Source organism: Polyodon spathula, unplaced genomic scaffold (genome assembly GCF_017654505.1).
Source record: "Polyodon spathula isolate WHYD16114869_AA unplaced genomic scaffold, ASM1765450v1 scaffolds_3953, whole genome shotgun sequence".
NCBI lineage: Eukaryota > Metazoa > Chordata > Actinopteri > Acipenseriformes > Polyodontidae > Polyodon > Polyodon spathula.
In genome coordinates, this window is record NW_024475410.1 from 1 (window position 1) to 11,380 (window position 11,380).

At 37.3% G+C, this 11,380-nt stretch overlaps 1 long non-coding RNA gene across 1 annotated transcript; it reads left to right on the forward strand.

The window, feature by feature from the left end:
* The first annotated feature begins 5,202 nt into the window (after positions 1–5,202).
* On the forward strand, positions 5,203–8,394 carry LOC121312468. The gene is made up of 3 exons (XR_005949840.1): positions 5,203–6,177; positions 6,770–6,823; positions 7,147–8,394. It is a non-coding gene; the product is annotated as an uncharacterized LOC121312468 (long non-coding RNA).
* Positions 8,395–11,380: the final 2,986 nt, after the last annotated feature.

An 11,380-nucleotide genomic window follows, 5' to 3' on the forward strand; every position in this document is an offset into this window, starting at 1 on the left:
TGGCCGCCCTTCAGAGATTTTTCTTTTTGCTGAGCCCCCCCCCCCCCAGAAAAAGTACACTTATTTAGAAAAATATGGATTTTCATCTTCAATTTTCAACCTAACATCTGGTAATGTTACAGTAAATGAAAGCAGGCTCCCACCAGCGCAGGAGCTTTGTGCTGAATTCTGCGGTTTATAAAACAGGGGACAAAAAACAATTATGGACCACGCCAACGCAACAAACAAATAATTAACATCCTCTTCGTGCTAAATTCCAGTCTTACTCACGGAGACAACTCTTGGCACTCGCACAAGAATCAGAAACGGCACCTTTTATCTCTTTGCTTAAACTGCGGCCTTCACCCCCTTCACCAATCCTGGGCATGCCTTCAGACCTCAATCTCCTGCCCGTATCTGGGGGTAAAAAGCCTGTCAGGATTGGTGAACCCGGCACAGACTGGCAACCAAACATTTTAATGGCATCGAGGATGTTGGCTTTTTTTATGAGATGGCATGGCCCAGAGATGTTTATTACTTCGTACAGCACAGATATACAGCTAGCTTACTTGATTTCCTTGACAAAGTTTGGTCTTATTTCCCTAGCATGATGCACGGTGTGAGACAAAGCACATTTAAAGTTAACATTTGTGTTTCTTCTTCACGTTACCAATGTCAGCAGAAACCCAGATAACAAGTTACATTTAAGAACAATGCTATGAGTTTTGCTCCATTCTCATAGGCAGCATAGCACTATACCCATGCATCACAAGGTTGAATGATAAGGCTGGTGATTGCAAACTGGTGATGTGCACAAACTATTTACAGCTTAATTTAAGAGTTTATTAACCCTGCGTTGATTCAGAGCTTACACTAAACACAGGAAAATCACACAATGTTTACAGTTTCAATGCTTTCTCACTTCCTTCATCATTTAAATGGGAAGCATAAGTAACGGGTTGTATAACTGAAAGGAACAAAGGCTGATGAAACAATAAGAGCTTGTACCATTTAACTGGAACAATATGTACACTGCCCCACGCAAGGTGCGTGTGAAAGAAAAAGCCTACGTGTTCCAATAGTGTGTTATTATGCATTGTGTGACACTTAAAGTTCTAGCATGTCACTTTTAACAAAAGACAGTGGTTTTAGAACCAGTTTTAATTAGTTTGTGATCGTTTGCAGATCTCCCCAGGAATTTTGTAAACCGTGCGGTAGAAAATTGTAGTTGGGGCATTTTAATAGAAAAATAACCTTGCCTGACCTTAACCATCTAATACGCTAAAGAATAGAACAATGTGTGTTTGTCTTGACTGCATTCAGGTCGGTTGGTTTATGGGCTAATTTTTTTTTTTTTTTTTTATTATGGTAAATTACCGTGCTTACTTAGGCACTCTGCGATTTGACTGGGGAAAGATAACGTAGGTTATTGGAGTTAACAAAAGAAATTCTTCAATCTTTTCAGCTTAACTATGAGCTACTGCGTTCATTTACAACGGCTTTCTTGGGTAAGTCTTTTTTGCTGTTCTACATTTTTTGAATGCAACTGTTCAGTTTAACCATTTTTTTTTTTTTTTTTTTTTTTTTATAACACATCAGTACTTGAATACTTTTGGCACCATCATAACTGTTGCCGAAACCGCAGTGTAATAACCCAGCACGCTGCACCTTAGCATGTCTCTCACAAGCACCTGGGTACATATTTTTACGATATCACAACAAATGAAATACGCTTTTTTTTTGGTGCGTATGTATAGCTATTATGTACTATATATTACCTTACAGCACAATCATACAACAAAATGGACTGAATGATAATACCTCAAAATAATCTTAATATTTTTTAAATAAAGTAGCCAGCGCAAATATAGTATTAGGAAGGTAGATTGTGACGATCGACCGGCTTATTTTGAGCCTCTGCATTCATTGTCACTATTTTTGCTTAAATTTAATGCGTTTGTATTTAATGTTTTAGCCTCTCACAGTGCTTAAGGAACAGTAAACAGCCACGTCAATTCCTGATGGTTAAATTGTTGTGTCAATACGTACCAAGTGCGTCCATGTGGTTCCACGATTTTTTTTTTTTTTTTTTACCCAGAAGGCAAACTGATTAGTCTACTAGAAGCAAAATCATAGCACTGTAGCATCTGCAAGACAGGCGGATCGGGTTTTTTCAGCCAGGCGGTGACAGCCACTTTGCCTGGTTTGTACATGGGCTTAAAACAGCTTATTAAGCGGTCACTCCAACATGGGTGTATTCGGGCCACGTGCCAAAGCTAAAGCGTTAAAGGGTCAGGCAACCAAGAGTTTTAAAATCCTTACAATATTGTAGCATTGCGCGTGCTGCAAGTTCTACCAGGATACAGTGCAGCTGGGACAGCGGCAAAGGTGCAACATTTAAATAAGCGACTAATCTTTAATAAAATGTTATTAGAGATATGTTTAAGATGGATACACTATTACAGTCACTAGTCAGAACTGTATTAACATCAATACAAGTCACTTATTCTCTTTCTTCATTTCTTCATTGTTCATCTAAATGCTGTGGGACGAATAAATGCTAAATAAACCTTTTGTTTTTGTGAATCAATCTTTTTTATTTATGCCCAAAACTTTTATACTTTTCCTGCACAGGATAACATGAAAGGGTACAGTAAGACAGTCACAATGCTGAAGTTTAGACACCACGCACAGTAGGATAATGATTACTCTATAAAAGACATTTATTGCTGCGTTGTTTGTTTTTTTTATCTTATTATATTTTTTTTTAAAAAAAAAAAAGCATTCCTCAAAAATCCGCTGTTCAATAATAAAATAATATACCTAATAATAATAATAATAATAATATAATTAAGAGCTTATGCCTAATCCATATTTGTATTCATTATAATTTTTTGTACTACTGTATATTTTTGGTAGAGTGCTAAAAAAACTGTAGACCAAGCTGACAATATTGTCTTTGTTACTGTAGTCTCTTGGTTGACTTTGCCTCCGTATCCTGGCAACAAATCAATATTTGAGTATTATTTTTTTGGAACCGTTCCAAGTCAAATTAAAATGATGGTAGTGAAGGCGGCTTTCACTCACAAAGACTGGTATTTTCTGACAAGACAAACAACAAATTGTTTGTCTTGTATATCACATTTTTATTTTTGAACACTTTCCATAGAACAACATGGCATCTTTATAGTTTGCTTTTGCATTTACTTATTTTTAACATGACAGCCCACAGTCAGCATTCAATTACACCGATCCTCATAAAACAGTAATTTATCAGTTAACTAAGTTAAAAAAACAAAATGTTGGTAAGGAGTTCAGTTAAAACTAAACCAGATGAGAAAGACAAGCACTGATCTAGAAAGACACGTGGAAAATTTGTTTTTTGCAGATCTGCATTTTTTTAGACTCTATTTAAAGGGAAAAAAGTTCACTTTCACGCCAGGTTTTTCATTGGTTTTTGTTATGAATTAATTTTACGAGTAGGTGGACCCTATAAATCTAGGTCATAACTCCACGGAAAGGAGGTGTTGACCAGTGTATTGTAAGACAACACGTAGAAGCATACACCTAATGAAATCGCTGGTTAAGTAGTGTTTCACATGGCATATTTACTTTAACCTGTCACATTAGTTTGCTTTTTTCCGAGATGAAAGTGATAAGGGGTTTAGAAACTGGTTCAAGAAGAGGCTGTTCAATTGTGCAGTCTGTTGATAACAGCATGTTAATATTGCTGAGCTTAAATCTTGAATGAATGGATTGCAATCAGAGCTTATGTTATCATTGGATTTCATATGGGTAAAGCAGGATTTAGATTTAAAAAGATAGCATTATCTCTGTAGGGGGCTTTGGTTAAAAAGTGAGCTTCAAATTGAAATCTCCAGGAACCTGTTACCTGAATTCCCATAGCAATATAACTGTCTTATGCACACATTTCCCTCTGAAGAGCAGTCATCACTGATGAACTAGAAGAGCTTTAAATGATACACCATTAGAAACATGTATGGTTAACCCTACTTTTAAACAATGTATATAGGCTATTAACATTTAAAATCATAAGAGTACAGAGCTATTAAATATTTAAATAAAGAATCCCACAGTATTTAACAAGAATTTGTAAACACTTATTCTATAATGTCTTTTTAACATTTTACACTATTAAGCCTCTATAACGTTTCAACAGTTGTATTTATCCTGTAGGTACATCGGATACAAGTTTTCATTTACTTGCTTAAATGCACTGACAGGCATGTGCATAATTGTGCCCAACCACTTTCAGGTTATTTAAGGGCGTAATACAGATAGAAATGCCTTAGTAGGTGCTATCTAAACCTGGCCACACTGCTGTTGTCAGGTGATTGTAACCTCAGCTGCACTATCTGAGAGAAGTAGGCCATGGGGGAGCTGTGTTCTGCTGGCTGTTTGAAAGAAAGACGTGCTGGCAGGAGAGCTGAGGGGAAAAAAAAAATAACCTGAGGGAATTATGATCCACAAGAGAAAGAGTTAAAAAAAAAAAAAAAAAAAATATATATATAATACCGTAGGTACAATCCTTATCATGACTGAGTGAACTCCATACAGGGTTTTCTTGTCTTGTTTTCTAGAGACAGCTTTCTCTCCTGGGCTCTGTGAGATGCCTTTTCTTTGTATTTATAGTGCAGAAGAGGTTCATAATAAATTGCAGCAGCTCTGTTCAGGAGGAATTCAGGTATTCTCAGAAGCCTGAAACATCTCTCTGGAGATTGCCTTTTGTGATAATGACTATTTCATCATGCAGGGAGAATGTTGTTCTCTCAGAAGGCAGGGGCTTGTGCCAAGAATATAATTGTAAACAGTTGTGATGGTTTGTGGTTTACAAAGCGTGCAAAGATCACCAAAGAGGCTGGAGGGTTGTTGAGTATGTTTTCCTGTTAGTCAGGTTGGACATTTTCTTACCTCCAGAAGTGGAATTTGCTTTCAGGAGTATAATATATAACTTTATATAGAGATGGAGTCATTCAAATTCATTCATGATTATGTAGGAATCCTTTTTATTACCCATGTTTTACAGACTGCAGTCTGCATTGCACATGTGCATTCATGAAGTGTGCATGCACTAGTCAAAGGGGGAAAAAAAAAGAGATTGTGAAATATATGCATGCTTAAAATACCAGCTGTGCCATCTATTAGCTATACTGTATCAATATATTTTAATAATTTGGGGCCAGTACTGCTGCTGTGCCACAGTTACAATAATTTACCATTTGGTGGTATTGTGTAGCAACTTAAAATCCCAAATGAAGAAACTATAGTTGAATGTGTTGCTACTGGTTGCACTTTGTGGTAATAAAAATAAAATTGGAAGTGTGTGTAAATAATAGCATTGAAGAGAAATAAGTTGGAGTCCAGATATCTCTCCGCAGACTGTGGCACTCAAACATGTGTATCAGAATCGTATATTAAGCGCTGAGCGTGTGATATGTAAATGGCAGGGAGTGCAGTCTGTGGGGCTCATCCACTCTTGGATTCTTTGTATAATAATGATTGTATAGTGTAATCTTGACAGTTAAATGTAAACGTGAATGATTTGTGCACAGTTTTATTTTTGCTAGTTGCAAGAGAAAAAAAAATACTGTTCTCGGATTGATTGCATTGGAAAGCAGATAATTATCTCACCTTCTATTCTCACTGCCAAGGGCCTGCAGTCAGACTGTATTTCTGTGCTAATCCGTCTTTGCCACACAAGGTGAAGCTGCCTGCTTCAGGCTATGAGAGATGTAGCTGCTGGAAGAGGTCTCTGTGTTGCTTGTGAAGTGATGCAATAGTCATCAGTACGAGCACAGAGACCTGCCCATAAAAGGCATTTACCGTATACATTGAACAAAATGCAATTTTAAGCAGTATTCTTGAATCTGGGGCACATGCTGGATGTACTGAAAATATAACAGAAAGTCTTTAAGCATCAGAAGATACTTGTATGCCTGTAATGTAATAAAGAAAGAGTATATGCTATTCAGAAAGCATTGGGTTTTGTAACATCTATGACTGCATTCTGTCTTTGCTTTAGTGACTTTTTCAGAAGAGGAAAAGGAGCAGCTGAGAAAATTCACCAACAAATCCTACCTGTTAGATAAAAAGGCCTCTCATCAAGTATGGACCAGCCTAGTTGATATAATTCTGGCGTATGCCTATGAAGTCCGCACCACTGAAGGAGAAACAAACGTAAGTGATTTATTTTCAGCTCAATTTCACTTGCATGACAAACTTTGCAATGGCACGGGTAAGACAATGGGTCCTTTCTTCATCCTTTATGTAAATATTGCTTTTAGTGTTTCTATGCACATGTTGTACACAACAGTTTTATACTTTTTATTTCCTGGATTGAGAGTTCAGACTCGCCTACTGTATTAGATCAATATATACACTAACGACACAATTTGTGTTGTTAAATTGATCGAAATTATTGCTACAGCCAGTATTTTAGCTTCCTTTTATTATTTTTGTGGTTGAACGCTGAGCTATTGCTGTTTTGCAGTAGATTTTACTAATGTGTTTTTGCGTACAATGCTTGCGAATAAAAAGAAGTTTTTTTTTTTTTTTTTAAAACATATCTTCATTTGGCTCAGTTTTCATCTAGATGCTGCCTAAAGTGAAAAGTTAATTGGCTGCATTCAAGGTCTTGTAACATTTGTCTCATTGCTAACTTGTGCATTATTGAGCATCTTTGAAACAAAAGTTTCTTTGTTCATAAATAATTGATAATTTTTTTTGTAGGTTATGTGTATACAATACTAATGGTGCTGTGAAATTTCAGGTTGAATCAGCGTGGAATATAAGGAAGTTGAGTGGAACGCTCAGCTGGCTGGAGGTAAGACACAATAAAACATGATTATTATTAGTAGTAGTATTATTATATGTAGTACTTCAACTATAAGAAGAAAAATGAGCGCTAGTATCTTGATGGGTGTGTTTTTTCCCAATCTGTGTGGGTTTGAAACCAATATAAATGAAGTGATTTTAAAAGGGTAGTATTTGGGCTGCTGTAGAGAAAGTGGAGTGACAAAAACCCAGCAACTTAAACATCAAGACAGTTTATTGTAAACAGAAAGGTAGACCTTTTGTATAAAAAAAAGTCTGTTCAAGTTTCTCTGTCCTTTTTACGTCTGTGTCTCCCCTCATGTTTCATGAAAGAAAGAAGCGTTTCCTGAGCACACTAGATAATTGAAACTGAAATGACTGGGTCTGTTGATTTGAGGAGAGGATGGGAAGAAGTATCCCAGCTGTTTGGGCTGGAGCCAGGCGTGATGCATTATTCACATTTCATCTGATAAATGAGACATCAAGCATCCTGAGGCCTGCTACCTCCTACACCAGCAGCCTTCAGCAGAACCAAGATAAATTAGGAGGCATGTCAGGAGGAGGCCGCCTTTTATTGTGAATTCATTTTTGAAAGGAGTTCAATTTATCGCACCTCCTCAGTTTCATATCAGAACTTCCTGATGCAATAAATTAACAATTGATATATTGACAATTCATTTTTATAGTGGATGGGTGGAGTTACGTTATAGTGCTTCTGCTGTGTGTCATTTCATTTCTGCTTTTGCCAGCTTTGTAACCTTGACAAGTGAAACAGACAAAGCTCTGCGATCCTTGCATTTCATTTATTTAGCAGAGTTATGTTGCAATGCAAGCAGACAGAGATTCCGGTCTTTAAAGAATTATGTTTGCATGTCATATTGATCATGCAGATAATACTAAGGTAGTTCTTATTCATATGAAAATACAGTACTGTATGACATTATACAAGTTGAATGATATCATAACCATGTATACTATACTTTAGAAGACTCTGCCTCCAAACATAATGATAATGACTGCACCACTCTCAAAACGCAGTCAGAGATGGTTGCAATGATTAACAAATCTATTTTGCAATTAAGTCTTTTATAGAACCTTTTTTTTTTTTTTTTCACTGCGTTAAAGCAGATAATCCATCTCCTGAAAAAATTGAACAGATTAAATTCTTCTGATAATTAAAACACAGGCTTTACTGGAGTCTTTAAGGTCTCCACAAGTATTTACTTAAAAAGTATTTACTCTAAAAGGAGGTCATTAGGAGTAATTAGTGTATAAACTGCTGCAATTAGTTCTGAGTTACCCTGTTTTTTGGTAATCCTTTCATTACTCTAACTCCCAGCAAATCAGAGGTGGTGTTGTAGCAGAAGTAAAAATTATAAATGCTGAATCAGACTAATTACTGCCTTAATTGAAATATTAGTATTTTATTGAAAATCTCAGGGACATGGTGCTACAAAATTTTGACTGTTAATTATATTTTATTTATAAAAATAAACACATTCTAATTCACAGGATTCCATTCTTGAGCAATACCGGACATCAGATAATAGAAACCAAGTACCATATATGAGATGCATCTAGAATCACTGTTTATTAAAAGTTACCTGGCATTCTTTTTCTCCCCGTTTTATATTAGCGTCAATGTTTTTTTCATCGCCCCACGACCACCCCCCCCCCCCCCGTCAGAAGACAAGCCTATGGGCATATTCTCTACCGATTACACTGCACTCGAACCCCAAAAATCTACCCACACTGCCCCATCCCCGCCTGCTCTTTGATGGCAGTCCTTCCAGATTGTGACTGGATTCGGGGATTTTAATGAGGCAGGCTTACGCAATTTAATCCTTGTGTTTTATCTTCCCCAGTCACACATACAACTCAATTCAACAATGTCTGGAGTGTCAGGGCCACCAGCAACAGCACCACACACAAGTCCCGCTAGTTGTTATCCCCCCCTTGTACCCCCCCCCAGAACCCCCCCCACACTTCAAACTTATAGTGGCAGCAATACATGACACCAGTGTGATATTACAGCTAGGTAAGATTTGTTTTATAAATTTTAGTTGTCATCAATGCTTTTTACCTTTTTTTCTCCCCAGTTTGGAATGGCCAATTATTATTTTTATCCCGGTTCACCATTGCAACTCCACCCTATTATTGTACTATGAAACAAGTCCTGCCAAGCCGGTCTTTTATCGCCCCAAGCAGGTCACAGCGAACCACCAGACCTCTAGTGACACGAGGACAACACAGATCTGATGGCAGTTCTACAGCAGGACCTGCAGGTGCCCTGTTTTTATCGGCCACAGGAGTCGCTTGTGTGCGGTGAACCGAGGATTACCCTGCAGACCTGAACCCTCCCCACCCAGGTGGTGCTCGGCCAGTTGTGCACCGCCTCCTGGGATCTCCCGGCCACAATCGGCGATGGCATAACCTGGACTCAACATTAGCGGCTCCAGGCTATAGGCGCATCCTGCACTTCAGCGGAGCGCCATTACCGGATGCACCGCTCGGGTGCACCTTTGTTGCATTTTATTTAAAAAAAATCTACATAAGTATGACCAACAACTGAATATATCTAGATATTATAATTTAATATTCTATATATATATATATATATATATATATATATTATATTATATGTAGTAATTTCTTTTTTTTAATAATCAAAAAAGTCTCACTAATGCTTTAATCCACATTAATCACTGTTGCTATTATCTTAAGAATGCTGTGCAATAATTTAACTGTACTTTTTCCACGGTCCACCATGAATATCAAAACCTGAATAGTTTGTAAAGTTTATAATTTTGTTTTCTAAGCCTTGAACCATTTAGACCTGAAATATATTGATATTGTCTTTGATTCAGCAGGACACTAAGAACCAAGTAGTACGTTTTACTGTGTAAATACATTTAGGGTTTATTTAGTTCCTGTCAGTTTAACAAGTGTGAAAGCCTTAGCAAATTAAACACTGTGCTGGTTTATGTGCGGGTCGCTAGTTGTCTACCTCACTTGTTACATACAGACATCTTGTGTACGGTAAAGTTTAACAGTTGTGTAACTTCCCTCTTTGTCTTTGTGTCTCAAATTTCAGAGCAGTCAGGAAACTGATGTAACCTTGCTAATTTGCTTCCTGACCGTAGGGCTCTGTTGATACCTTTAAGACTGTGGTATGTCTCTTGAACACAAAGCCAAGGATTAACCTTGAACTAGCATTTGTAACTTGGTGGCTACACACTGTGCTTTGTTTTAAGCCTCTTCCTAATCATCCAACCATTAAAGACTAAGCCCATCGATGGGTCTTGCTTACAGCTAGCCTATCCTAACTGTCCTAATCCAGTTTGAATCTGTGCACTGATGATGGCACTATCTGAAACATTTCTGCTTCACTGAGGATTACTTTATACATTTTGATAGCATGATTTTGAAGGTATGGATAAATTAGGCTTGGAAAAAGCTGAGCTGCAGATGAGAAAGTAATACCCAAACAGTAAATATGTATAGGCTATCACTTTTTTTTTTGCACCAATTGTACAAATGTAATTTCATTCTCCAGTTTTTACTGAGCACTTTGAGCCAACAGTTTTCTGAAAGGCACTCTAGTTTTATTTTGCTGTAGGCTACGTGAGTGTGCCTGTGTGCGTCCTACTATTGTAGTGTAAATGTGCATAAACATCCCAGAACTCTAGTAGGAGTATGAAAACACTGTACTCTAATGGTCAAAGAAGCTGTTAGAAAAGCACTCCATGGAACAATGTAAGACACTGCTTGAGTTCTCGGACGGGCAAGATGAATCAGCAACCCTAGAGCAGCAGTCAATCAGCTGTAGACTATGCTGCTTCAGAGTGGGCTGTGATACCTCTTGGATCTCAATACTCATAACACACAGATAATTGATCATCAAATTCAGTGGCAGTCTAACTAAATACCAAGCAAGAAGTAAAATGTTGTTGTTGTTTTTTTTTAAATATACTGTATAGTTAAACATCCCTTTGGGGTATTGCTAATTTATACATTTATTTGCCAACGTACAAGTACTAGCTTTCTTTTTTTAAACACAGGTTGTAAGTGAAGGTGAAAGCAAACATCAGTAAACGATAGAAAAGCAAACCCATTAATATCAACGCAGAGGTTAAAACCTTCTAGGAAATGTTTTATATGTGTAAGCATTTGAAGTCGGTTGGCAGGGTGTCAAGTATTTGTGAGTGGCTGTTGAATGCCTATGATTGGTCAGGCCTGCAGCAGGAGGAATTGGGGCTTGTGCTGATGACATGGTGAATGTATTGCCAAGTAACTGAGCAAGAAAATCTAAAACCAGTCTCAATCAGCTGTTGTGTACAGATGTCACTTGTACTCTCTTTACCACTGGAATTCTGCTGCCTACTTTGTTCCTGCTTTAGAAATCATAATTTCTGATATATCTCTCTAGTTTAAAACCCTTATCTTACAGTAGTCCATGAGGAGTCTGTGAACAGCCAAAAGATACATTCTTGTTAGTTTGATTTAATGTTGTCTGGAAACTTTTTTGAAGCATCAAGATTAAAAGCTCTTATGTGGTTTACTGATA